This window comes from Malania oleifera, chromosome 1, assembly GCF_029873635.1.
Source record: "Malania oleifera isolate guangnan ecotype guangnan chromosome 1, ASM2987363v1, whole genome shotgun sequence".
Taxonomy (NCBI): Eukaryota; Viridiplantae; Streptophyta; class Magnoliopsida; order Santalales; family Ximeniaceae; genus Malania; species Malania oleifera.
The window spans coordinates 130,499,953-130,526,732 of record NC_080417.1 but is presented as its reverse complement, the minus strand read 5'-3'; the positions used below and the strand labels follow the sequence as shown (position 1 = coordinate 130,526,732).

Here is a 26,780-nt window from a genome sequence, read left to right as displayed (position 1 = left end):
GAACATATAATTTTCAAAGAACCAGGTAAAACCTTTAGTGTTAATGCTTTTGAAGAACTACAGGTAATTATTCCGATCACTTTCTCTCAACCGTTAGTTCGTAAAGAAGCACATTTCCTAGAAACAATGTTGAATAAAGACCCTTTCTTGTCCACACAAGAGGGTCGACCTGCACACAAATTGTTTGGTATTTTGACACGCATTAATTTATCTGAGGTTGATTTTCGTTCAGGTATAACAACTGATCGATTGTGGCGGCTCAAATTTGGAGAACCGCCATTGCAATTTATAGACCTGCGGCCACCAGACGAAATTCCTCCTGAGCCTCCGCCAGACAATTGTGATGTTTTTCTTTCTTTTATTTTCCTTTTATTTTATCGTATTTTATTTTTAGTTAGTTTTCAGGACCATTTTCTCGTAGTTCGATTTTTGTTATTTCGCCACTCAGGTACGCCTTACTTTTCCCATGCACAAGTATTTTCTATTTTCCCTATGCTTTCACATTGAAGACAATGTTCACTTTAGTTGGGGGGGGATGAGCATTCGCATGTGACACTGTGCACGTACACGTACTGGGTTTTTAAAAAAATAATAAAAAAAAATCAAAAAGAGAAAGAAAGAAAGGAGGAGCACTGAGGAATTGCACTGCACTATGCCATGCTTAACACTGTGTATACCTTTCACATACTTGCGTATAACTTCAGAATGACACACTTGAGTCAATCATGCGTAGTTTCTCTTTATATGATTTTATGACTCCATGAAGAATCGATTGGTAGTACATTCGTGTTAATTTGACTATATAATTTCCTGTGTTTACACGGCATCTCACGAGGCTGAATAAACACATTCATGTGATTCATTGCACTTAGGGTTCCTTGTAAGCACTGAGAGAACACCCGTGGAGACTATGACACCTTGTGAGATATCCTTGAGCTATTTATCCTCCTTTTGAGCGTTAATATTAAATCAGAGTTCACAGAACTCAATTCTATTTTTTTTTTTATGATTCCTTGTACACTAGTCTTTGTTTTTGATTTGCTAGCCTAGAGGTGACACCTAGTGGGGAGATAGAAACCTAGGTCTTGTAGCCTACTCAAGATGTGAAGGCTGAACCACCCCTAGAGATAAACTTAGTTCATGAACTCCTATTTGAGCTCAATTCCCATTGATGGTATGAAGATTACAAAAGAAGTGTTATGATTGTCCTAATTGATCAAGAAAAGAGAGAAAATAAAGAATGAGCAGGAAAAAAGAATAAGTTACACATGCGCATGAAATGAAAAGTCAATGCTGGCCCAATTACATATCACAACAAGTCAAGGACGACACATATTTTCCACGTATGAAGATTCTTCAACCGATTAATGCCTCAGATGTATTCACGACAAGTTTGTGAATGAGTTGATCTAGGGTGGTCTCAGTTGGATATGGCAAGTAAGTGAGAAGATGCTAGGGTGAAGGACCCGACACCTCATAGATAGGCTAGATCCTTTCCTGACTAGTCCACTCCATATACTTAGCGTTGTTCCTTTTAATATGTGGGATGTTTGATCGCGACACTCCTCCTCACATATGATGAGTGAACCCATTTTCTTTGAGTGTTTTTGAGGGTATACTAGTTAGACCGAGTCAAAGCAACCATTCTGTAGGTGTCCACTGGCGTCCTAGGTGTACTGAGTCACACATATCACACACACCTCGAGAGTTTACTTGTTTATACTCGAACTTATATGATTGCATTAACTCTGAATGTGCCTCTAATTAACTTCATGTGAGTATACTGCTCTCAAATCACATATAAATGATGAAACTTGCATGAGTGACGTGCTTTGGAGTCGTGTGCATTGAATATGAACGAGCTTGTGTGAAATTCAGTTATGTTTGTATGTGAAGTGGTATAATATTGTTGCATGTGCATTGATTTCATGATTATTGGAGTGTGTAGTTGTAAGCACCACCCTGAGATTCATTCACGTCATTTGCTAGAGACTAGCAAAACGTTAGTTGGGGGGTGTGATTACGCGCCGAAACTGCGTAATTGGACGTTTAACCCGAGCTTTACGGTTTATATTTATAATTAAATGTCCAAAATTATCCAATATTTTAATAAAATTCCAAAATCATCATTCTTGAACTTTATTGCACTATTTATGAGAATTTGATAATTTTTTGTCGCAGGAAAATTCCCGGGAATCAAAACCGATACCTGTTCGTATTTTATACATAACTTTCTCGTTTGAGCTCCGATCGAGATGATTCAAATTTCTAGAGAAAGAGAAAAGGATCATCTACAACTTTTGTGCTTTGAGTTTTGTGAGATACGGGCTTCAAAAGAGTCAGATTTGCGATGAACAGAGAATAAAAAAAAATGAAAAAATATAGCAATTTGGGTTTCCTATTCGGGTTTAGGGCTTTCCCCCCCTATCCTATTTAACCCTTCTCTTTCTCTTCCTGTGGAGGCAGCCCCCATGGCTCCCCATTCTCCTCTTCTCCTTCTTCTTCTTCTTCTTCTTTTTTAGTTTGTTTTTTTTGTTCTTTTCAATTCTGCTTCTCCCCTTGTCTCTCTTCCTTCCCTTTGTCTTTCCTCCCTCACTCTCCCCCTTTCCTCTGTTTCTCTTGGCCTCCTCTGCCCTCTTGCAGTACGGCCAGCCTCCTCCACCATCTTCAGCAGTCCCCATGCACAGCAGAACACTAGCCGACTCCATAGCAGGACCACCAAAGCGCAACAGCAACTTCTCCAGCACAGCAGCAACTTCACGGCTCCGTGGATTTGTTTCTCTCTCTCTCTTTTCCTTTCTTTCTTTCTTTTATTTACTTTTCTTTGAATCTTGGAATATTGAAGAAAGTTTAGTTTTTTTTTAATGTTATTGGAGTTTTCTTTCTTTTTGTTTAAGTTGAGTAATGTTGAGTATTTCATTATTGTTAAATTAATCTCTTTATTTATCTAATTGATAGTTATTTTAATTTAGCATTCTTAATTAAATTCATATATTTTTTTGTCGAAATTCGATTTAGTTAGGGTCTATGATTAGTAAAGGTTGTGTTTTTATTGTATTTCGTTATTGTTTATGTCTTTTAAATTTTCGTTGAGTTCATGTTTACATTTAAATTGTGAGTCTTGATTTGATCTCTTAATTGTGCTAAAGGTTCGATTTTTAGTAGGTTTGGTTTTTTTTTTAGTGTGTGTCTAATTTAGTTTCCATTGTGTGTTTTTAATTCCATGTTCTAGGTTGCCATTTTTAATTAACGCGTGTCCCAATGTTTCCTTGAGTAGATTAGAGTTTCCGTTTTTGCTCTCAATTTCATTGCATGCTAGGTTTAGAGTTTTGTTTGTTTCGTGTTTAAATTGTGATTGTGGTTGCGTATTTTTAATTCCATGTTTAAGGTTTCCATTTTTAGTTAGTATGCTCTAATGTTTCCTTAAGTAGATTAGGGTTTTATTATTGTTATTTAATTCCGTGCGTGCTAGTTTTAGGACTTTAATTTGTGTTTTCATTTAAGTTTCCACAATCTTGAAAACCCGAATCTAAACCGAGTTCAGTGCATTTTTATTTTTGATTGGAGGAACGTCAAATCTGAGATTAAAATGCATTCCCTGAGGAGACGATCTAGCCCTTGGGCTTAGTATTACACGACATAACTCCTATACTTGGGATAGCTCTCGAGCTGCTCATTTTTCGAGTGAGTCACTAACCTAAACCAAGCCAACTAGGTTCTGATAACATATAACATATACTGAAACTGTGATACATGCATATTTCATATCATTAATTATCAAATCAATCATATCATCTTACATATATACGTATATCATGAAAAATCATTGGCCCATACGCCGGTATCTCACATTTTACCATAGCTCGGCTCATACGCGAAAAAATCATAGCACGGCCCGTACGCTGGCAAACATATCCATAGCTCAGCCCGTATGCTGAAAAATCATATGCACAGCATGGCCCGTACGCCAGCAAATCATACACATAGCTCGACCCGTACGCCGGCAAATATATAAAAATCTCGGCCCATACGCCGGTTTTCCATTATAAAAATCCGTATCATTAACACATTCCCAAAAAACAATATTTCATAACAATTTCTACTCATGCCACACTAACAGGTTTCTCCCATATTCAACATACCATCATTTTCAACAGTATTTTCCCAAATATAAATCATATGTATATATATATATATATGTGTGTGTGTGTGTGTGTGTGTGTGTGTATTTATTTTCTAAAATCGAATGCTATAACAATATACATCTTTTCATAAAATACTAGCTTAGTTTATCCCCTTACCTGATTCTTGAAAAGCTCCTAAGAAAATCTGCCCTGCACCCGCAAGGTTCCCAACTCAATACCCTGAAAATAGCATTCCCCAGAACTAAAGTTCAGTATTTCTACGCATATAACACTTCCTACAACTGTCAAATAACCAAATACTGAGTAAAAATCCTTACCCTGGATTTGAGATGGTTTCCAACTCAGCCCCATCGACGATCCGCTCCGACAGACTTGCAGAGAACTTTCCCAGGAGCGTCGTGGTGGCTTCAGATCGTCGAACCGGTGGAAATCCGACCCGAAATCGAAAAGAGAAGGGGAGGGAGCCGAAGGGGGAGAGAGAGGAAAGTTTTGCGCAGGAAAAATGACTGAAAATCATGTTTAATCCCTATTTATACTGCAGGATTCGTCGATGAGTCACGTCACCTCGTCGATGAGTCCTATAGAAAATTTGTCGACGAACTTCAACCCTCGTAGACAAATTTTAGGCTTCCAAAAACTCTCTCTCTCGGTATCTTCTCGTCAACGAATCCTAGCCTTGTCGACGAGTTCCTGTTGTACCCTCGTCGACGAGTCCCCTGTATTCATCAACAAGGAGCTATAAAAATTCTCAGGATTATCCTTTTCCAAAATGCAATGTCGTCGACGAAGTCGACTGCCTCCTTCTGTTTCCGATTTCCATTTTCTTTTCTTTTATTATTTAAATACCATTATTCTTCGGGTCGTTACATGTAGTCTCCCCTATTCTCGGGAACTTCACTAATAAATATTGGTTGAAAATGTATGACGATTAGAAATGGTATCAAAGTTTATAAAATTATGTTTTATATCTATATGATTATGAGTACATATCTATATATTTTCTCAAATGATATAATCACTTAAAATGAGTGTATTATGATATAACAAAACTCATGTGCCACACACTGTAAATCATTTATTCCGTCTTACTGAGAGGTGTCTCACCCCAATATCTACGCATTTTAGGAAACTGTGATAGATAAGTAGATAGAGCTCCGAGATAGAGGGAGCTAATACCCTGATAGACAGGGTGAGTGTTATGAGTTAGGGATGTTTGAATTCTCCTAGAGTATTTTGTTGATTTTTGGGAATGTGTTTATGTAGTGATCTAAAAAAAATAAAATTTTAAAAATTAATTAAGTAAATAATTATTATTAATTATATAATATAATATAATAATAAATATAATAATAATATAATATTATAATGATATATATAGTAAACCTTCTTGAAGGATCTTTGATCCTTTAGGAATCATGAAGAGCACAGAGAGGCGCCCCCTTCATCTCCTCTGTCTCTCTCTCCCACTCTCCTCAATCTCATCTTCGATATTCGGCTGATCGGAAATTTGGGCTCTGTTCGCCGCCACCGACACTTCTACTGGAGCGCTTCTGTCGTGGGAGCGGCGTAGGCATATCTCTTAGGATAAGGAAAATTCTTAAACTTACCTCAATTTCTTTTAAACTATAAGCCCAATTAACGAACGAAAATTGTTAGGAGATTCGTGGGGAGATTCTCTACAATCTAGTCGAAGCGGGTTTTCGAATTGGAGCTCCGGGGTACTAATCCTAAATCGGGGGGTAAGTTTAATAATTTAGGCTTTATTAGAATATTTAGGATATTCAGAGCTTAGGGGAGTTTTAGGGAAAGTTGCTCTAGGAATTGTGATGAGTAATGTAATGAAATTTGAATTTTAGGGTTTTAGGGATTTTGAATGCCGTAGGATGTAGGTCGGGATGTTAGCAGGCTTTTCAGGAATCAGGTAAGGGGATTAAGTTAAGTCAGTAATTTTATGAAATTTGAATCAATTTAATTGTTATGTTTATATAAATATATTTATTTATTTATTTATTCATTTGGGAATTTAAAAACTATTTTGAAAACCAACCGTTCGAAATGGATTTTACAAACTTAGGATATATGGTATGGTATTTTTGAATAAAATGAACGGTGGAAAGCTTGTTTGTTTATATGGATATGTTAAAATGTGGAAAATCATGTGGCAGATGATTTAATTGGTATGGATTATTGTATATTTGGATTTGGGATGTTGAAATACTAAATTGTTTGAAAAATACTGGAAATGCTTGTGAAAATACTAGAACTGTTCATGAAATGCAGGAGTTTGAAATAACGGTCAGTGGTCGGGTATTGTTTGATTGACCAAGGGCCAAGATTATTATTTGACGGCCGAGGGCCGAGTTTTAATTAGCAGCTATATGTCGGATTGTATTTTGTGGTCGGGGGCCAAGTTTTTGGAATAACAGGAAATATATGTGAATTAATGTTTTAAATGGTGTTTTTAATTATCTAAATTGCATGATATGTTTTAGGAACCCTGGGGACCAGTGTATTATGAGCACAGTACCGTTGCTCGAGATTTGTTATGTGGCCGTATGCGCCCACACCTGTGCTGAGAGATGTAGGGTGGCGTTGTCTGATTTGCGTATGTGAGGTGAATGCACTCCTTTGGGTGAGGGCAATTAGACCAGCAATTGGAGCTGCAGATACCCGCGGAGTATGTTAGTGGAGAGTACAGATGACTATTGTCAGGGTGGATCCCCCAAGACAATAATCTAGCCTTCGAGCCGCACAACTATTGCCATGGGGGAAGTAAATGATGTGTTTGTCACATGGAGTGTCTTATATGCATATCTGTTAATTTATGTGAATACAAATAATTAATAAGATAATTTCGAGGGCTTACTAAGAAAGGCAAGTGCCCTAGTAACAGTAATGGTATTAGAGTAAAGGGAAGCCACTTGTATGGGCGGGTAATCTTCCATATCCTCGGCTAATTGTGTGTGTGAGTGTAAATTAAGAATGTTTTCATAAATTTGTTTATCTATTTAGTGAATTGGTTATTTTCTGTACACTAGATGCATGTTGGCCACACACTGACATTAACTTAGTTTTTCCCTTACTAAGTTGTGTCTCACCTCTAAACTATTTTTTAAAAAATCCTAGAGATTGGGTCTAGCAAGCTAGAGGAGCCGGGCTAGATGTGTAAATTTATGTAAGTAGTGTGTAGATAGAGATTTTATTTTTGTTTAGTTTTATGGGATGTAATTGTGGGAAAATGGATATATTTGTGTATAAAAATAGTTAGAACTCTGGTAATGTAATTTGAGGATTTTTTATTTTATTTTCGCTGCATATATGTGTTTTATATATATGATGAACAAGGTATTGGGTACACAGACGTCACTAAAGTAGCACTCTAGGCCCACGTGGCGGGTCGGGGTCGTTACAGTTTAGACATGTATATATATATATATATATAGAACTCTGGTTATTTGTATTATAGATGGTTTGTAAATATTAGCTTCTGCTGTTAGGGTTGTTTGTATGAGAATAATTGTTTACCCAACACCCATTTTGGGTTGGGTTATGTTTGAAAAGGTATTAGAGGTTGTGATGTGGCAGATGATTGATTGTTTATTATTGATACAGAAAAAAATGATATGAAAACTAGGGCGTCACATGAAGTTTCAAATGGATCCTAAAAATGTGATCATTTGTACTATATCTTCGTGATTTTTAATAAGAATCAAGCTTGAGAAAAATTAATTGTTTGTTCACGCTTATCTTATGGTAGAAATTTTCTTTGGGAGTCTGGTGTGTAAAAAAAAAAACAAATGTTGTTGTAGTTTCAATGAATAATTTCCCACACATTTCACTGATAACAATTTTATCTTATATACACAATAGTTGAGGAGCTAATTTTGGAATTATACAAACGTTGAAGCTAAATCTATGCTACTGTTACAATGTATAGCTATAGATTTCAAATTTAGAATCAGTTACAAATATAGAATTAATGACAGAATATGTGGCATGATTTTAGGCTACACATGCTCTATTTTGGTTTGATTGTGATCCACGCATTCTTCCCTTATACGCCTCTGCAAGATTGAGCTTCCATCGGCAAGACCAATCTTGTTGCGGAGTATTTCTGTGCACTGTTTTGACAAGGGCTTCGTGAACAAATCAACTAGTTGATCTTGAGTGTGTACATGTATGACTTTGAGGCTTCCATTTTGCACTAATTCGCGTACAAAATGAATATCAATTTGAATGTGTTTCATGCGTGAATGATTCACTGGGTTATAACTGAGATGTGTGGCTCCGAGATTATCACATAACAGCTGAGAGGAGTCTTTGACTAGAAATGCTAGTTCTTTGAAAAGAGCGGACAGCCACATAGTCTCGAAAGCCGCATTTGTTAATGCCCGGTATTCAACCTCTATTGTGGATTATGCAACCGCTCTTTGTTTCTTTGAGCTCCTAGAAATGGGATTAGATCCTAAAAAGTTGATACATGTAGAGGTTGACGTGCAGTCATCAATTATTTCCAGGCCAATCTGTCACGCCCGAATTTTCCTACCATTTTTTTAAATACAATAATTAGCAAAAAATAATTAATCATCTAATAAACATCTCTAATACCATATATCAACATGACCCTACCCGAAGTAGGGTACCAGAAAATCTGTCCATCAAAACATGCTATCCATGCAGCGCAATACATGAAGTGTCTAAGTCCCATATACAATATCAGAGTGTTATAACCTCCACACTTATACATATACATCCCCAGAAATCCATAAAATACTCTAGGGCTATATTGAACATATCCCCAACTCTAAAACACTTACCCTGAATACTAGGGTACTATATCTCCACTATCTCAGAGCTCGCTCCACTTGCCTGTCCTGATTTCTTGAAATGTTTAAATTCTGGGTAAGACACCTTTTAGTTAGATGGAATAAATTATTGATAGTGTGTGGCAACATGAGTTTCGGTATATCATAACACATTCATTTAAATAATTATATCAACTGAGAAAAACATACAGATATGTACTTATAATCATATATATATATATATATATATATATATATATATATATATAAACATAGTTTTACAAGCTTTCATTTCTCATATTCAAGTTCTAGATCATGAGTATCCACCAGTATACAACACTACATGTTTGTAACGCATGGTTGTTCATCTTTCATCTCATTTCTCATATTTATATTCTAACCCATGGGTATCCACCAGCATATAGCACAACACGTCTATAACTCATGGTTGTTCATCATATTGTAACATACAATTATCACATTTGTAATGAGAAACCATCATGAGGATATTCATGTCACATCGTCATGTATTCACCCCACATGACCGAGTTGTGCGACCCAAAAGTGGGACCTAACCGTGGCTGGCCTACCAGGTTAGATCAAAACTAAACGCGTCTGTAGTTCGATTGGCCTACCCAATCCTGGTCTGGACCCTAGGGGGTAACCCTACTCTTCATAGGCCCAATCGACTATCTCTACCACACTCTATCCAAGATGTGTGGTTGCACTAACACATATGCTAGCAATGATACCGTGCTCTCTGTATATCTTTGATCCATTAGAGTTCTCATTTCCACATTTCTGTATTCATTTTTCATCATGTCTGTATATCTCATCATATTTGTATATATCTCATTTCATGTCTATATATATATATATATATATATATATTTCATTTCATCATTTCTGTATAAAACATATATATGTATATCACATATCATCATTTCTATATAAACACATCTATGTACATCAGGTATCATCATTTTAGTATAAAACATATCTATATTTTTCATATCATCATTTCTATATAAAACATATCTGGGTTTCTCATATGTTCATATATCTATAGAACATATCAGTATATCTCATATTATTATGTCTGTATAAAAGCAAATTTGTATAACTCAAAACTTCATTACTGTATAAAATCATATCTGTGTTTCTTATACATCATTTTTCAGTGCAAATCATATATTTCAGAATCACTCACATTCCCAAAATAAAACTGTTATTTCATATTCCTCATGCCACACAATTTTAGACTAATAATCATAATATAATAATCACAAGGAAAATATCTATATCATAATTTTTCAAAACCATATACAGTATTCTCAATTTTCACATACATTAGGTCAACCAGTTAATTTCCCAAAAATATCTGTTATAATTTATTCCCCTTACCTGCTTACTGAGAGGATGCCTGCTAAGATCTCTAAACCAATGTCCATGACATTCGGAGTTCAAAACCCTAAAATCATATTTTCCTAGTTTAATTAGCTCAACCCCAGAATTACAATTATCTTAATATTCCTAGGCTCACACATTCCCATTAACCGATTAAATTCTAACGAAAATGCGGGTATGATCCACTTCCCATATTTAAATTTAATTTCTAACATATTTAAAAACACCAATATGATTAAATTCCTGCAATTTAACTAATTCCAAAATATCCCCAAACCCAAGCATATATCAAAATCACATAAATATAATTAAATTCATATATTCAGATTTAATCGGGAATATTTTAAAATATGTCTGACAAAATTCATTCTCCTTACCTTATCCCAGGAGTGGTGCCTAAGATCCCCAAATCAAAAATCTACTCCGATTAACTTGTTAAGAATCGAAGTTGGGACCTTATGGTGGTGTTCATTTTTTGATTCGGCTTACGTATGGAGAAAAGATGAAGAGAAAGATGTTAGCTTTGGTGCAATCCCAAGAGGGGAGTGACTTGGTATTTTAAAAATTTTATCCCCTAAGTCAATCCACTAACAGCAGTATTACACAATCCTAGATTCAATCTAGTGTAGATAAATAACTGAATACAAATATACAACGGAAATTAAAATGCACAAATAATTTAGTTGAGCATGCACAACAAAGCAATAAATAGAGATGACACCCAAAAATGTTATCGAGGTTCGGCAAATTGCCTACGTCCCTGCCTTGGCTAACCAGCACAAGGATTACTACTATAAGCTCACTTAATGGGTGGAGCGGCACCTAAACAATCAGGTCAATTAGCACAAGGCTGACCTCAACCTTTACAACCAAGTCAATTAACACAAAGTTGACCTCAACCTTCACAACCAATCCTTACCGGGCTGGATTACCGTCCCCTCAGTCTACGCCTAGAATATAATAGATTTCTCAATATAATAAGGTACAGTGATTATGCTTCTCAGTCAAGCAGATATGTACCAAATGTAATCAATCAAATGCACATTAACTATATAGGTAAATATAAGCTCAGTGATGTGATTTATGCAAGCAACACTCAACAAGGTATTATCACTAATATGCTCAAGAGTGTTCTAATCAAGCTATTTCTTTGAAACAGTAAATATCAAATCTCAATAATAAATCAGGGTTTCAAAGATGCTAATCAGATAATCAAACTATCTCAAAAGATTTCCTTCAATGAAATGAGAACATCAAATATACTAATCAGATAATCAAACTATCTCAAAAGATTTCCTTCAATGAAATTAGCACAATAGTAGTTTGAAAATATTGTAGCTTATAAAAAGTATTTTGCCAAACAAAATCAAACTATAGGAATCTTACAATCACAATGCAAAAATCCTCAAGCCTATGAGTTTATCCCAACACAAGATTTACAATATTCAAATATGTGGGATAAACTTTGCTAACTCCCCAAAAGAATATCAAACAATCAAGCCAAGCAAATGGGAGTATGAGCAATCTATACTAATCAATAACCCAATATAAAACTCTCACAAAGTTAAGATATATCAAGGGAATAAAGATTTGAGATTGTTTTGAAGTAAAATGGGCAATATGAACTTTTGGAAATAGAGAAGATTTTTGCTAATAATTTTTTGCTAATCTCTATCTAATCCTCACAAATGGGCTCATATATATAGACCAAGGCCTAATTATGACCGTTTAGGACATGTAGGGCATTATTAGATTTGTTTTAAATTAATTTAAAAAAATTAACCCTATTTAACCCTTTTAACCTCGGTAAAATTTTAAGTAACCCCAGATGATTTGGGTGGTTGAACTGTGGTTCGGTCGCCCGAATAGACTCAACTCTAAAAGGCGTTTTAAAAGGTTTGAGTGTTCGAGTTCAAACTCGGTTAGCTAAAAAAAAGTCAGAAAGATTTAGTGCACGATTCGGGTGCCCGAAAATATGTTCGGTTAACCGAATTAAGGGATTCGGTCGCCCGAGGCTTGTTTTGAACTAAAAGGTTCGTCAGCCCAAGTTGATAAAAAGTCACTTTCTAAGGGTTCGGTTGCTTGAGGGTGATAGGGTCATTTTAGGTTTGGTCACCCGAAGTCTAGTCAAACCACTGACTTCCAAGCTGTTCGGGCGCCCAAGGTGTTTTGAACACCTGAGGTTCGGTCGCCCAACCTCTCACAAATATGCCAATTTTGTTCAATTTCATTTCAAGTGGATCCCCTGATTAAGCAAGTTATTATGGGGACTATTTGTGCATATGTGTAGGGACCTAAGATCTTTTCTAAGGTCGTTTTGAGATAGTTGCAAAAATTCGGCTTCAGTCGACCGCCCTAAGGTCCTTTGGCTCCCTATGGTCAAACTACAGTCTTGTTGAGCTTACAATTACCTGCATGCACGACATACAAAGATTATTACAGACCGATATAGATTATTACAGAAAAAATTTAAAACATAAATGCATATACAATAAGAATCTTTTTCTTCTTTCTTCTTCTCTTCGAATTCTCCATGGAGTATGATCATTAAGTCTTGCAGACTTCCAACAATCATTTTTCATGTGTGTGTACTGAATTAATGACATGTTCAAGTACTAGGCACACACATTAGTAATATATAATTTGCCATAATCAAAACCAAGGATCGGACTCAAAATGTCAACAAAAGAGTAAGAGAGCGTGAGGAGAGAGAGAGAGAGAGAGAGAGTTGGCGTCAATTTTGGGGGGGTGGTCTTCTTTATTAAATAAATTTTGATCTTGAAGCTTCCAGCTTCAGGATCTTTATATATATATATATATATATATATATATATATATATATATATATATTATTATTATATTATATTACATTATTTAATTTTTTTTTTTTTTTTTTTTTTTTGTAATCACTACATTCTCCCCTCCTTATAAAAATTTCATCCTCGAAATTTGCTATCTATCATTGGTACCATTCTTAAGGAAAGACACCGAAATTTTATTAGTTACCCTCACTTATGGTGGAGGAATACCATGGTTACAAGGGAGGGTCCTGGGAGATTACATTGAATCACATAAAAGAAAACTCTCCCAAAACCATTCATAACCAAAACTAAAAGCACTCACTACCCTACACTGTACAAGCCCATAAACAAAACCATCTAACTTAACTCTAGGCCCCACTGAACAGGTATGGATATCTCTGGTGCATCTTATCCTTCAATTCCTATGAAACATCTTCAACTGCATGATTGCTACCAGAGTAATTTTATTAGGGGAATCCTTTTAGCGCGTAATTCATATTCCTTTCAATCTAGAATCTGCACTGGCACTTCTTCATATGTCAAGATATCTCCAAGTTCTAATGCCTCATAATTGATCACATGGAAAGGATCTAGGACGTACTTCCTCAACATAGATACATGAAATACGTTATGGATTCTGGATAGCACTGGTGGCAATGCTAACCTGTAGGCAACTAAACCCACTCTTTCTAATATTTCAAATGGTCCAATGAACCTAGGGCATAGCTTACCCTTTTTCCCAAATCTCATAATTATTTTCATCAATGCAACTTTCAAGAACACATGGTCCCCCCGCACCAAACTCTAGCTCTCGTCGGCTAGTGTCTGTGTAACTTTTTTATTGACTTTGAGCTGTTTTGATTCGGTCTCAGATGAGTTTGATCTTCTTTAAAGTCTGTTGAACCATCTCTAGCCCCAAAACCTACCTTTCACTATTTCATCCCAATGTAACAAAGATCGGCACCTTCTACCATACAATGCCTCATATGGTGCCATCCCAATGATGGTCTGGTAGCTGTTATTATAAGCAAATTCAATTAATGGCAAAAACTATATCCAACTACCTCCGAAGTCCAACACACAAGCTCGTAGCATATCCACCAGTATTTGTATGGTCATCTATGTTTGTCCATCAGTCTAAGGATGAAATGTTGTGCTGAATGTCATATGTGAACCTATAGCTCTTTGCAAACTCTTCCAAAATTGAGATGTGAAGTGTGGGTCTCTGTCCGATACAATGGACACTGGCACGCCATGCAGTCTAACTATCTCTTGTATGTACAACTCTATCAGTCTACTCATGGAGTAATTAAATCTGATTGGAAGGAAATGGGCAATCTTCGTCAATCAATCAACAACTATCCAGATGGCGTCCTGTCCATAAAGTGCCGGCAGTAATCCTATGAGGAAGTCCATCGAAATGTGTTCCCACTTCCATTCGGGGATGTAAAATGGCTACAATGATCCCTCCAGTCTCTGATGCTCATCTTTCACCTGTTGACACGTCAAACACTGCTCTACATATTCAGCGATTTCTCTCTTCATATTATTCCACCAAAAAGACTCCCGTAGATCCATGTACATCTTAGTGCTTCCAAGGTGCACTATATAAAGGGATCAATGTGCTTCCTCCAAGATAATCCTTTTAATCTCAACATCAGCAGGCACACAAAGTCTGATACGGAATCTAAAAGCTCCATTATTTAAGATATTAAACTCTGCTCCCTGATCATTCTGCACTTTATCCATAATCTTTAATAATTATGCATCTTTCATCTGAGCAGCTTTAATTTTTTCCTATAAGGTGGGCTGAAGTACTAGATTAGTAATAAGTGTCTGGTGATTTCCCTCTACCAACTCCACACCAAGCCTTTCTAAATCCATCTAAATCGGATGCTGAGTCATCATTGCTGATACTGATGAATCCACTGATTTTTGGCTTAAAGCATCAACTACCACATTAGCTTTTCCTAGGTGGTAACTGATGGTGCAATCATAATCTTTAATCAGCTCTAGCCACCTTCTTTGTCTCATGTTTAACTCTTTCTATATGAAGAAATATTTCAAACTCTTGTAATCTATGAAGATATCACACCCACTCCCATATAAATAATGTCTCCAAATTTTTAACGCATAAATGACCACTGCTAACTCCAGATCGTGGGTAGGGTAATTCTTTTCATATTCTTTGATCTGTCGTGAAGCATATGCTACAACTCTCCCCTCCTGCATCAACACACAACCAAGCCTTTTGTGTTACGCGTCACTGTAAATTACAAAACCTTTTTCTCCCGAAGGAATCGTCAGGACCAAAACAGTGATGAGTCGTTGCTTTAATTCTTGGAAGCTCTATTCACACTCATTTGTCCATTCAAATCTCGCATTCTTCCTGGTCAATCTGGTCAAAGGGCCTGAGAGTTTAGAGATTCCTTCTACAAATCGGTGATAATACCCTGCCAGTCCCAAAAAAATTCTGACTTCCTGCACATTTTTCGATTTTTCCCACTCCACTACTGCCTCAATCTTACTCGGATCCACAGAAATTCCACCCCTAGATATCACATGTCTGAGGAAAGTGACTTGCTTCAACCAGAACTCACACTTCTTGAATTTTTCATACAGCTTCATTTCTCTAAGTACCTGAATAACTATCATCAGATGTTCCTCATGCTCCTCGGGGCTATTTGAATACACCAAAATGTCATTAATAAAGACCACTACAAACTGGTCTAGGTACTGATGGGAGACCCTATTTATCCGGTCCATGAATACAGCAGGAGCATTTATCAGTCCGAACGGCATAACTAGGAACTCATAATGGCCATATCGAGTTCTGAACATTATTTTTGGAACATCCTCTACCTTGATCTTCACTTGATGGTACCCGGACCGTAGATCAATCTTGGAGAAATTTTGTGTCCCCTAAAGCTAGTCAAATAAGTCATCAATGCAGGGAAGCGGATATTTATTCTTAATGGTCACTTTATTAGTTTCTCTATAGTCGACACATATTCTCATCGGCCCATCTTTCTTTTTCAAAAACAATACTGGCGCTGCCCAGGGTGACGCACTGAGCCTGATAAAACCCTTGTCTAACAATTCAGGTAACTATTCATTCAAATCTTTTAATTCTGTCGATGCCATTCTGTACGGTGCTTTAGAAATTGGCACTATTCCCGGAGACAAGTCAATAGAAAACTCTACCTCACGATCAGGAGGTAGTCCCGACAAATCCTCCGAAAACACATCAAGAAAATTCCTCACTATCGGGATATCCTCCAACTTTAGTTCCCCTTCTGGTGCTTTCTTTACACAAGCCAGGTATCCCTGCATCCCTCCAATAGCAACCTCCTCGCCTGAATGGCTGATAACATCTGCGGTGGGGTGCGCATACATGTCCCCACAAATCTGTACTCATATTCTCCTAGAGGTCTGAATACTACCTCTTTCTGATAGCAGTCAATACTGGCATAGTTGGCAGCTAGCCAATCCACCCCCTGAATTACCTCAAAACCATGCATGTTTAGGAATACCAAATTAACTAGCAAAGACCTCCCCTAAATATATATTGGACAGTCTTTGAGTACCTTCCTACACAACACTACAGTCTCAGTCGGCGTAACCACTGACAAACTGACATCTAGTGGCTAAGTTTCTATTCCAAAAAACTTGATAAGCTCCAAGGCTATGAAGGACGAGTTGCCCCTGAATCAAATAAAACAATAGTCTTATATGACAAAATTGAAACCTAGGCGCTGATACCAAATTGTAACGACTTTCTATTTAACTTGGGGTTATATATATATATATATATACTATAACATTTATAATGTTTTAATACCAAACTGTCAACCTAAACAGCAAGAAGCTGAATTCATATAACCACATCCAAAATATACAAAACCAGAGTGCTAAAATGTTCCCAAAATATACATGTACGGTTGTTCCCCAAAATACCCTCAACTGGGCTAGGGCTATGCAGAAATACTCCAAAAACATACTCACTCTCTACTGATAGGGAAGTATTGAGGCCCCTCTATCCGCGAGTCTGGTCTGCTCGCCTACCTGGATCACCTGAAAAATGTTAAAGTAATGGGATGAGCCTACGCTCAGTAAGAAGAAATATGCTATTTCTAGTGTGTGGCAAATGAGTTACAATTTTATGAAAATTTGTTGCTATGTAATCATGTATAACTGAATCTATAATTACACTACAAGTAATATAAACCACCATCTTTTCCATGTTGCTTAACATATCCATACTTTAGGTTTCTACTCAAAATACTTCTAATGTACATAAGTATATTCTTTGTCTCTATAAATCTGTATATACATAATAATAACTAAAAACTTTCCTCTAGATAACTGTATGTCATGATTTAACTCCTCATGACAGGGTTGTGCAGCCCGTAGGCGGGATCTATCCTAGCTGGCAAACCAGGATAAACCACTATACTCCATCGGTCTGATCAGCCCTTCTCAATTCCTATCTGATGGGAAGTCTATCCACTCATGAGCTCTATACGATTGACCTTTATACCATGTAGTTTCTGAATAGGTTGTTGCACTCTATGTTGTATATAGCTACGGTACCGTGCTCTGTAAACTGTATGGTCCAACAGGGTCTGATACTATATAATACATTTCTATAAATAACTATCTGTTTTACCATGATTCTGTAATAACTGTATCAACCATGACGCTGTAGAAAACTATATCTATATCAATTGTGTTTCTATAATTGATTGAAAATTTATATGTCACGGTACTGTAAAACTGTATAATCATGGTATTTCTATAATTACTGTAAAATATATTCACTGTCTGTATATTCTGAAAACATAACACTGAAAAATAATGTGGAATGTGTTTCTGTACTATATTAATATTCTCAAGCCACATAGTAATTTTAAAGCATATTAAACATATTTGATAAACTGTTAAAATTTTTGCTGTAAATACTAATAATCTGGTAGTAACGTATAATTCATATTGAAAACATACTTGGATTGTCTAGCATAGCATATTTCCCTTACCTGATTTCTGCTAAAATCCCCCTACTGAGACGAGTCCTACATCCGTAGGGTTCTCCACTCAACACCCCGAAAACCATATATCTCATAACAAAACATCACTATTTCTACGTCTATAGCATTTCCTACAACTTCTGGAAAGTCAAAGTCCGAATAAAAGACCTTACCCTAGATTTGGGATGAATTCCAACTTTGTCCCACCGACGATCCGCTCTGGCAGACTTGCCGAGAACTCCGCCAAAAGCGTCGTGGTGGCCTCAGATTGTCGATCTGGCAACTGCCAAAGCCGAAATCGAAGAAAGAGGAAAAAGGAACAGTAGGGGAAAGGAGAGAGAGAGACTGCAGCCGAAATTCTGCGATTAAAATCAGTTTAGGGCTATTTATAGTATGGTATTTGTCAACGAGCCACGTAACCTCGTCGGCGAGTCCTATAGAAAGTTCGTCGATGAACCTGTACCCTCGTCGATAAATTTCAGACTTCCAAAAATCCTCTCTCAGCATCTTCTGTTCAACGATACTTGCCCTTGTCAACGAGACCCTCTTGTACCCTTGTCGACGAATCGTTTGTGTTCGTCGACGAGGCCATGAGAAAATCCCCTGGGTTATTATATTCAAAATGCAATGTCATCGACGAACACAGTCGATTGCCTTCTTCTATTACTGTTTCCATTTCTCTCCCTCTTTATTATTTAAATACCATTATTCTTTGGGTCGTTACACTGTCTCTGACCTCCTCTGCCACCAAGCCTTTTCCAAGGCTCTTAACTGGTCCTTACTTGAAAGCCTAGAGGCGTGGGCCTCTTCCTCTGACTCTGTGCCCCAGCACCCCATTGTAGGCTAGTCTTAATCACTATGGTTTTATCTACTAGTTTTGAAAAAGTCTAGACCTGAAAAGCCACTACTTGCTTATATATGCCCTACCTTAGGTAGCTCTCAAATCTCCTCGCCTCTTCTCCTCGTCTAGCACCATGTATGGGGGGAAATGGGACAGCTCGATGAATCAAGTGGCGTACTGATGTACCGTCATGTGTCCCTGGGTCAAATTCAAGAATTTCACCGCTTTAACATTTCGGGTAGTGACAGGGAAATACCGCTCGAAAAATATCTCCTTGAAGCGGCTCCAGGTCATAGTTATAGGCACAAGCCTGCTCCTTTAACAATCTCGCTGATCTCCATCAACGTTTAGCATCTCCTGTCAACTTAAATGTAGCAACCAGAACCTTTTGCTCATCGGTACAAGGGAGAACTGCTAATGTCTCCTCAATCTCTTGGACTCAATTCTCTGCCACGAACAAGTTGGCTCCTCCTTAGAATGCTGGGGGATTCGTATGTGTAAATTGTTCAATTGTGCAGCCCCGTTCCCCTGAATTCCTTGTCATTTATGTCATCACTTGTTGGGTGACACTACGTAGAAATACATCAGAATCTCCGCCACCTAAATTAAAAGGGCATGCTTCATCACCACCCCCAGCATTTGTATTCCTATTCCCAAGGTCCATCCTAAAAATGGCACGAAACAGTCTTAGAACTCTATCATCATAACACAACTAATACACTCATCATACTATGAACCATAATATATTCTCCTATAACCATTCATCTTAACGTCCTCATATTTCCCAATTTAAGATTCATTCTTACCACTCAAAAACAAGAACCGGTGATAGTTTACCATGGCTTTCCTGAAATTGTCACCCCAGGAAAATAATAGAAACGACCATGGAATTTCCTACCTCCAAGCTGCAAAATAGAACCCTAAATTTCAATCTTATCCTCCAACAATGACTAACTCATATACCAATCTACTCATCTCCTATTCTCATCAAGACCCATTCCTATATTTTTGTATTGTATTCCATTGAAGTCTGCAGAACCTAGCATCTTAGGCTTTGATACCAAACCGTCATGCCCCAATTTTCGTACCATTTTTTTAATACAATAATAAAAAATAATAATCGATCATCTAACAAACATCTCTGATACCATATATCAACATGACCCAACCCAAAGTGGAGTACCGGGAAATCTGTCCATCAAAACATACTATCCGTGTAGCGCAATACATGAAGTGTCTGAGTCCCATATATAATACTAGAGTGTTATAACCTCCACACTTATACATATACATCCCCAGAAATCCATAAAATACTCTAAGGCTATACAGAATATATCCTCAACTCTAAAACACTTACCCTGAATACTAGGGTACTATATCTCCACTATCTCGGAGCTCGCTCCACTTGCTTGTCCTGATTTCCTGAAATGTTTAAATTCTGGGTGAGACACCTCTCAGTAAGACAGAATAAATTATTAACAATGTGTGGCAACATGAGTTTCGGTATATCATAACACATTCATTTAAATAATTATATCAACTGAGAAAAAAATACAAATATGTACTCATAATTTTATATATATACATAGTTTCATAAGCTTTCATTTCTCATATTCAAGTTCTAGCTCATGAGTATCCACCAGTATACAACACTACACGTTTGTAACTCATGGATGTTCACCTTTCATTTCATTTCTCATATTCATCTTCTAACCCATGGGTATCCACTAGCATATAGCACAATGCATCCATAACTCGTGGTTGTTCATCATATTGTAACATACAATTGTCGCATCTGTAATGAGAAACCATCCTGAGGATATTCATGTCACATCGTTATGTATTCACCCCGCATGATCGAATTGTGCAGCCCGAAGACGGGACCTTACCATGGCTGGCCTACTAGGTTAGATCAAAACTAAACACATCTGTAGTACGATTGGCCTATCCAATCCTGATCCGGACCCTAAGGGGTGACCTTACTCTTCATAAGCCCAATCGACTGTCTCTGCCACACTCTATTCAAGATGTGTGGTTGCACTAACACATATGCTAGCAACGGTAATATCTCTGGTCCATCAAGATTCTCATTTCTACATTTCTGTATTTATTTTTCATCATGTCTGTATATCTCATCATATCTATATAATTCTCATCATATTTGTATATATCTCATTTCATCATTTCTGTATAAAACATCTTTATGTATATCACATATCATCATTTCTATATAAACAAATATGTGTATATTACGTATCATCATTTCAGTATAAAACATATCTAGATTTTTCATTTCATCATTTCTATATAAGACATATTTGGGATTCTCATATCTTCATATCTATAAAAAACATATCAGTATATCTCATATTATCATATCTGTATAAAAACATATCTGTATAACTCAAAACTTCATTACTGTATAAAATCATATCTGTGTTTCTTATACATCATTTTCCAATGCAAATCATATATTTCAGAATCAATCACATTCCCAGAATAAAACTATTATTTCATATTCCTCTTGCCACACAATTTTAGACCAATAATCATAACATAATAATCACAAGGAAAATATCTATATCATAATTTTCCAAAACCACATACAGTATTCTCAATTTTAACATACATTAGGTCAACTAGTTAATTTCCCAAAAGTATATGTTATAATTTATTCCCATTACCTACTTACTGAGAGGGTGCCTACTAAGATCTCTAAACCAACGCTCACGGCGTTCGGAACTCAAAACCCTGAAATCATATTTTTCCAATTTAATCAGCTCAACCCGAGAATTACAATTATCTTAATATTCCTAAGCTCACACACTCCCGTTAACCGATTAAATTCTAAAGAAAACGCGAGTATGATCCACTTCCTATATTTAAATTTAATTTCTAACATATTTAAAAACACCAATATGACCAAATTCCCGCAGTTTAACTAATTCCAAAATATCCCCAAACCCAGGCATATATCAAAATCACATAAATATAATTAAATTCATATATTCAGATTTAATCAGGAATATTTTAAAATATGTCTGACAAAATCCATTCTCCTTACCTTATCCCAAGAGTGGTGTCTAAGATCCTTAAATCAAAAATATGCTCTGATTAACTTGTTAAAAATAAGTCGGGACCTCGTGGTGGTGTTCATTTTTTTCTTCGGCTTACGGACGGAGAAAAAATGAAGAGAGAGAGTGGGAGAGCGTGAAGAGAAAGAGAGAGAGAGTGTTGGCGTCAATTTTTGGGGGGGGTCTTCTCTGTTAAACAAATTTTGATCCTCCTTATATGTGTGTGTATATATATTTAATTTTTTTTCTTTTTTTTCTTTTTGGAATCACTACACAATCAGCGTCAGAGTATGTCCTTAATACCATAGTTCCAGCTTTGGTGATCTAAATACCATGAAAAATGGTTTGTTTGAAGTAGCGAAGGAGCCTCTTGGTTGTTGTCCAATGATTTGTAGTCGGCTTGTGCATGAATTGAGAGAGTTTTTTTACTGCAAATGAGATATCTGGACGCGTCAGAGAAAGGTATTGAAGGCTACCAATGATTCTACGGAATTCTGAGTTGTCCACAATAGCAGTGCCATCAACTAATTGAAGAGAATGAGTTGTAAAGAGAGGTGTTGAGACATCTTTTGCTCCACTCATACTTGTGCTGGCCAAAAGTTCACGAACATATTTATGTTGTGATAGGAATAATCTTACTCGGGTAGGGATCACTTCAATCCCTAAGAAAAAATAAAGGGAACTCATATCTTTGAGAGAAAACATGTCACCCAACTGCTTAATAATAGAGGCCACAAAGGTTGAATTATTTCCCATAATTATAAAATCATCAACATAAACCAGGAAACAACAAAGAGTTGATCCTTGTTTGTAAATAAAGAGAGAGGAGTCTGCTTTGGAGTTGGAAAAACCTAGCTGAATAATGGCATTTTTAAGTGCTATCTACCAAGCCCATGGGGCTTGTTTAAGCCCATAGATTGCCTTTTTTAGCTTGCAAACATGGTTAGGGACAAATCTGAAGTGGTGTTGATTTTCATCAAACAACACGTGTCGTGAAATAAAAAATTTTTTGGTTTGAGATTCAAAACACTTGTATGCGTTTTGGGTTGAGGAATAGCCAAGAAAAATGCATGCTTTGGATTTGGGCTGCATTTTATTGGAGTTATAGGGTCGTGTGAGAGGGTAGCAAATACACCCAAATTTTTTTAATTTCAAATAATTTGGTATTTGACCAAAGAGAGCTTCCAAAGGTGATTTTCCTTGGAGAAGAGGCGTTGGTTGTCTGTTTATGAGGTAAGATGTTGTTTGAAAAGCATAGGGCCAATACGAGAAATCAAGATTTGCATCATGAAGAAGTGTAAGGCCCATTTCAACTAGATGATGGTGAAGACATTTGGAAACACCATTTTGTTGCGAGGTGTGTGGAGCAGTGGTACAGTGAGTTTTTCCATGAAGCAATAGATATGATTTTAGAGCAATGAACTCACCACCATTGTTGGAGTATAGTGCTCTGATGATTTTTTGAAAACTGGTTTCAACAAACTTTTTGAAATACGGGAAAATACTAAAAACACCGGATTTAGTAACCATTGGATAAAACCATGTATATTTTGTATAATTATCAACAAAAATAAGGTAATATCGTGATCCATCAATTCCAGTACAACTAGCGGGACCCCACACGTCAAAGTAAGTAAGTTCAAGTGGCTCATGACTTTGGAGACTAGTGACATGAAATGGTTGTTGATGTGCTTTATTAATAGAATATAGTGGAGACAAATTTTTATTTGATGAAATAGGAAGAGAAAAATTCTTGACAAGATGATGGACTATTTTAAGAGAAGGATGCCCAAGATGCTTGTGCCATCCATCAATTGAAGTTCGTTCATGCACATTAGCAACCTTATTGGATGAGGACACCACCCTTGATTCCGGGAAGGTATAGATGCCATTGTTACATGCTCCTCTTAGTAGGATCGTCACAAGAAAATGAAAAGGATGAAATTCAACAAACACATTATTTTGTTTGGTGAGATGATGAACTGAAATTAAATTTTTGCAAAGGTTTGGAACATAGAGAGTATCACGCAATGTAAAAGTTTGGTGAGGAGTGTGCAAAGCCAAAGAACCAATGTGTGAGATTGCCAAACCTGAACCATGGTTCACCGAGAATTACTTCGTCAGTTCCATCATATTCGGAATGAATGGATAAATTTGAAAGATCACCCGTGATATTATGAGAAGCGGCCGAATCAAGTAACCAATTTTTGTCCTATCCAGTAGAGGTTGTAGCACAATTGATGGAGACATTCTGTGAATTGTATTGAGGACAGGACTTGGCAATGTGACCCAATTGGTCACAAATTTGGAATTTGGGCTAATAACGCTGATTTGAATTGTTGGGCCTGCCAGGGTTGTTGTTGAAACAGCGTCCATTACGTTGGGCCGCACTGCACTTGAGTTTCGACCTGGGCTGGAGCCCTGAGACCCACGTTGAGTAGTTGGCCCATGTTGCTTGGAAGACCACTAGTGACTTCCACCGTGCGTGGACTGCTTCTTTTTCGTGTAGTTTGCAGAGGCGACCATGTGTTGCGTTGCAGCTTCCAGGCGCCTCAAATACGCCTCATGTCCAACCAAAAGATCGTGCAGCTCCTCAAAGGCTAGTGATGACTCCCTGGCTCGAATTGGCGCTGTGATCTCCAGAAATTCTGGACCTAAACCATTCAACACATAAAGGGTTAGGTCATCATCCGAAACTGAATTATCAATAATGGCTGTTTCATCCGTCAAGGCTTTCACAGCATAGAGATAGTCTGTGATCGACCAATCGCCGCACTGGATTAAGGTGAGCTCCTCCTTTAACTGCACAGCGTGAGTTCTTGATTGGATAGCATATAGGGTTTTTAGCTTTTTCCAAGCTTCATGAAAGGTCTTTGTCGTAGCAATGAGTGGTGTGATTGAAGGAGATGTGTAGCACTCAGGATAAGTTTATCCTGTTGGACCCAATGGGTCTTGCGCAGCTCATCAGCGGCGATGCCAGCGGAAGAGGGGAACTGAAGGGTGCCTTCGACATAGCCGAGTAAATCGTAACCAATGAGGAGTGCTTCAAATTGAGCACGCCATTGAGGAAAGGTGGAGGGAGTTAATTTGTCATTGATTTGGACAGTGATATTGAGAGCAATGAGTGGTTTACCTGTTGCGGAAGAAGGTTGGGTGTGGAGGTTAAAGGTTGGATTTTGATCGGAGGAGGAAGACATTGTGGAGACTTGGATCGTTGGCTCGTTAGAGATTGTGCTATGATACCATGTAAAGAAACAAATGCTGTTGTAGTTTCAATGAATAATTAACAATCCTATCTTATATACACAATAATTGAGGAGCTAATTTAGGAAATATACAAACATTAAACCTAAATCTATGTTACTGTTACAATGTACAGCTATAGAATTTAAACTTAAAATCAGTTACAAATATAGAATTAATGACAGAAGTGTGACAAGATTTTAGGTTACACATGCTCTATTTTGATTTGATTGTGATCAACGCATTCTTCCGTGTTATTTTTTTGGATGCACTTTGGCCCATCTGTAAGGCTGCTCAGTTACAATCATAACATTATCATAGGAGCATCTCCAAGTGCAAGCGAAAGGGAGTATGCACTTTGACGCCCACCACCATCATGCACCCGAAGAACCCCACTTTGATGAGGGCCTGCTTGCATCATCCAATTGGGTTTGACATGAAGTAAAATGAAAACAAAAAATTCATATTTCTCATTTGGAGAAATACGGCCTCATATTCTAAGGTTGTGTTTGGCAATAGAATCTTGGATTTTAATAGAATTTTACATTTCTGAACTTTTTACTGAACTTGATTTCTTTATTTTTAATGTGAGTCTTAGAATTCTATTTTTACGTGTGAATATAATTCCAACAGAGTTACAAAAATCATTATAAAGATCTCAATGACCCGAATGACCTCTTAAGCATCATTACTTCATTTTCTTTTTATTTTTTGAATTGCTTTTCTATGGAAGTGAAGGGTTATGTTCCGAGTGAGTCCACTATTTTTAATAATTTCTTGATTTGGAAGTGGATCCCAATGACATTTCAGGAGTCAATTCCAGATGCTTTCTACGCCCTGATTACGATGGGTATGTAGAGGACCCGTTCAATGTGCTTCCAACTTTCGACTACAGAATGGTCTATTTTAAATATTTCAGAAGGTGTGCTAAGATGCGACTCTTGGAACTTGCCAAAGGTGGTTCTTTTTGTTTGAATATGTAATGAAGCATGCGGACATGTTGGTAATGGTAATGAAGCATTCGGACATGCTGGTAATGCGACTCTCGTCAACTTCCATAGTATAGAATTTTACCTCTTTGGGCTGTTAAAATTGCTCTGGATCACTGTTTATCTTCTCTCCGCTGCCTATTGAACTTGAGAAAGGGCATTAGCTTGAGGGTAGATAAAATTACTCCAGCATGCCGAGACCACCATCTAGAATTCGAACTTGAATTCATGCTGATCTGGCCAGCTTGTAATTTATGTTGAAAGCATAAAATTGGTTACCAATAGAATTTAAAGCAAAAAACATAATAATAATAATAATAATAATAATAATAATAATAATAATAATAATAATAATAAGAGCATCATTTTGTTTACTTTCTTCCAATTACAAAAATTGAGATTGGCATCTGCAGGTAAATAACAAGATGGCGAACAGGGCAGAATAGCA

At 36.9% G+C, this 26,780-nt stretch overlaps 1 long non-coding RNA gene across 1 annotated transcript; it reads left to right on the top strand.

The window, feature by feature from the left end:
* Positions 1-24,609: 24,609 nt before the first annotated feature.
* On the top strand, positions 24,610-26,605 carry LOC131146702 (uncharacterized). The gene is made up of 2 exons (XR_009134438.1): positions 24,610-24,885; positions 26,154-26,605. It is a non-coding gene; the product is annotated as an uncharacterized LOC131146702 (long non-coding RNA).
* Positions 26,606-26,780: the final 175 nt, after the last annotated feature.